This window comes from Limulus polyphemus, unplaced genomic scaffold, assembly GCF_000517525.1.
Source record: "Limulus polyphemus unplaced genomic scaffold, Limulus_polyphemus-2.1.2 Scaffold7528, whole genome shotgun sequence".
NCBI lineage: Eukaryota > Metazoa > Arthropoda > Merostomata > Xiphosura > Limulidae > Limulus > Limulus polyphemus.
Window position 1 is genome coordinate 15,151 of NW_013673138.1, and position 4,113 is coordinate 19,263.

The window sequence follows — 4,113 nt, forward strand, 5'->3', positions numbered from 1 at the left end:
TTGTTGTAACATGACTTTAACCACGGAACTTCAGTACCAACAGCCACAAATTGTTACTGGGACCATTAGTGGTGGTAAGTAGTCTACAATGTTTTGAACTACTGCTGTGTTACTGGGATCATAGGTAGTGGGTAGGTAGCCTACATTGCCTTGGACATCTGATGTATTACTGTGAATTTGTATGTTGAAACTTGTTTATATGCACACTATCTGGTTTGAAGAGTCTACACGACTCTTCAACATCCTGATTTCTTTACAGTTGTGGCTTTATTGGTTTCTTTAGTGTGACTTTGGATGTGCACTTTCTGTGATAGCTTACTCAAAATATTTCTCCCTCAGTCAGTGTTTTCTCAATTTCACATCTTAACTTCTCTGAAAAGGTTGTTCCACAAGATGATGTTCTGTGGTATCTCAAGGTCAGTCATATCATCAGTACATTGCAACTTGCGAGAGTTGTCTTTGTGCACATGGATGTGGCTGCACTGGTCTTTTAGGCCACACTTCATCATCTTTGCTTGTCATGGTCATTTATGTCTGAAATAATAACAATGTTCAAGTAGAAACAATTTATATTTGCTAAAAAATATAAATATTATCTCTGTTAAAAGTATTGCCAGTTATATAATGTGGGTTACTTTTATACGTTGAAGTACACATTTCAACCTATCAGCTAATTGAAACCAATAGCTAAAATAATCTATTATGGCACTTGGAATTTACTGAGGCAGACTGTTCCTAATTTTATCCTGTTTCACTTATCAAGAGATCATTTTTAGAAGTACAAGGAAAAGTTCTTACTTGATTGTTTATCATTTCCTTTTCCACATTATTCTTTTTCCAGAAAGGTCGTTGGATCAGTAACGTACTTATAACTTAGTAAAACTCAAGTTGATTTTTCTTTTGGATTAAACTAGAATAAAAACAGGGAAGGTTATTTGTAATAGGTTATTCAATCTTAAGAACATCTTTTGTAGAAACAGAATTTACTATTTGAATTTCCCAAAACACAAAATTGGCATTCAGCAATTTCCAACAAAGACTGTAATTTTTGTAATTCAAGATTTATTATATTCTTCATTTATTATATGAACTAAGAGAAACACAAATATCAGTACAGTTTTCTCTTTTGCCTTGTTTAGTGAAATTTAAGCCAGTTCTTTTAAATGAAAGAACCAATTCAACAAGCTCTCAACCATCATTTTGCCCAGAATGCATTTACTGTGGAATTCTTCTCAATAGCTCAGAAAGTAAGAATCATCACTTTTTTGTCTGTTATTTCATAGCTGTTGATCACATAACCATTTTACCTGCTGGGATCTAGTGGTTCAAGTGGTTCTCAGGAGATTGGCTTTGTAATCAGTGTGAAATTCTACTCTGTTATAGCTCAGAACATAATGACTGCCACTCCATTTTGGCCTTCAAGTTTCCTCAGTTATTGTATGACTATATCCAATGATCATAAAGCCATCTTAATGAGTAATGACATATTTGATTTATTCCTGTTCTTAACATGCTGGAGGTCAGTAGTAACATCACCACTGCTCTTCTGGACATTTCTCCTCTGACTTCTGTTAAACTGCAACTTTGTCCTCAGCATTAGGTCATTGTCCAATTCCAAGAATCCATGTTAAATTCCTATACTCCACCATTTTTGGCATTCTGTCCCAGCTAGTGCTCCAGAAACTCATCCATATCACAGAACTTCAGTTTCTAAATGTGTTCAACAAATACAACAAATAAAAAAACAAGATCTGCACGTAGTTTACATTGTCTTGAACTACTGCTGTGACCTCTACAGTTAAGATAGTTTTTCTGCGTTTTTAAGTTCGAATGTAATATATATATTTATAGGTTTGTTGACAAGCGACACAGCTGAGCGAAGCGTTACCAAAAGACAACTGGCTTCTTTATGGGCGAATATTATAGTGCGAACCAGATTTACAAATCAGATATTTTTAGGGTAAGAATAAAAATACATTTATTTAATTTTCAACACTGATTCTTTATTTATTTTTATGTTACAGTAAATTGTTTAGGTTTTTGGTTAGAACTTTTATATATATGTAAATCACAGCATGTTGAACTTATGACCTAAAGTTTTTAGCGCCAGTTTAATTAACAGTATCAATACACTTTTTTTCCACCGGTGGTACGTACCCCTTAGTATCCCAGTGATAAGTCCTAAACTTATAACACTAAAAATCAGTTTTCGATACCCGTGTTGGGCAGAGCACAGATATCCCATCGTGTAGCTTCGCGCTCAAAAACAAAGCAAAACCTCCTGATGGCTCAACGGTCAGTTTGGGGGCGTATAATGCAGTATGTCATGTTCTATCCCTGGGGTATGGACAGATTATATAGCCTATTGTGTAGCTTTGCGCTTAACAATACAAAATTGATTTCTTCCAAGCACTCCGTGATAACCGATTATCTCCCACCTCCCTCCCCCGGAAATTGTGCTTCGAAATTTTTCGTGCAGGATTTTTGAGTGCTTCATTCAACAACCGTGGTTCTTCGTGTCAAACACCAAGTTTGCTACAAATAAGGAAAATATACTTTAGTTAATCTTTATTATCACAGTTATATATGATAGCAAGTAGACCATATAGTTGTTTTAAAAGCACTTCTGTACAAACCCTGTTTTGTTGTTAATTCCGTTCTTCGATGTCATAAAACAGTCATTCCAGTCAGTAATGTGAAGGTTTCTTTTGAATTTCGCGCAAAGCTACACGAGGGCTATCTGCGCTAGCCGTCTGTAATTTAGCAGTGAAATACTAGAGGGAAGGCAGCTAGCCATCATCACCCACCGCCAATTCTTGGGCTACTCTTTTACCAACGAATAGTGGGATTGACCTTCACATTATAATGCCCCCACGGCTGAATGGGCGAGCGTGTTTGGTGGGACGAGGATTCGAGCTCAACGACCCTCAGATTGCGAGTCAAGCCCTAACTACCTGACCATTCCGGGCCGTAATGTGTGAAGGAAGGTCAATATTGTCTTAAAATGTAAATCAACTTTTCGAATTGATTTAAAATCAACTTAAAACTTTCTCATATAAGCGATATATTTTCCATAGTATGGTTTAATAAAAAGTAATCAGATGGCTTAGTTAGACAATATTGTAAACTTCTGTCATTTTTAGCTCATCAATTTATTTATATATATACATAAATCCCCACTTGCCACAGTGTGCTTCTGTTATTAAAGGTGTTTGTTTGTTGAATTTCGACCAAAGCTACTCGATGTTCCTAATTTAGAAGTGATAGACTACTTGTGTGTGGAAGCACATTATAATAGTAAATTGACAAGCAACTATCTGTAATTATAATAAAATAGTTTATTTTTAGGGGAACATGCTATATTAAGAAGGTAGTATGTTATGTGGAAACTTGTAGCATGCCCCCCCCCCCCCCCCAAATAAACCTCTTCATCATGCTTATAAATCGTTGTTTATCAATTTACTGTTAAGTGATAGACTAGATGAAAGGCACCCAGTTAACACCACCCACCATCAACTCTTGAGCTATTCTAATCAAATAGTGGGACTGACCGGCACGGCTGAAAGGTTGAGTATATTTGGTAATGGGATTCGAACCGATGGCCCACAGATTCAAAGTGTATATATATATGTATGTAACTTCAACAATATACAGCGTGAACTGTATGCGCCTCTTTCGCTAAGACCATTGTTTAAACTTTGGATTTTATGAACAAACCGCTAAGACCATTGTATAAACGATGTATTTTATGAACAAACCGCTAAGACCATTGTTTAAACTATGGATTTTATTAACAAACCGTACATTTTAAAAAGAAAGGGCCTAAACATGTTCAGTGGCACAGCGGTATATCTGCAGACTTACAACGCTAAAAACCGGGTTTCGATATCCGCGGTGGGCAGAGTACAGATTGCCCATAGTGAAGCTTGGCGCTTAATAACAAACATACATGTGTAATGTAAATATCGAGAATGAACTACGTGACGTATATGTAAGAGGATGCGTATTTTTACCACGTCAACACGTAAAAGTAAGGTTGTTAGTTAACTGCTTGCTTGTGGAAAAATCGTAAGTTCGATAATATATTCAACCTCTTTCGATTGGTGTAAGGGG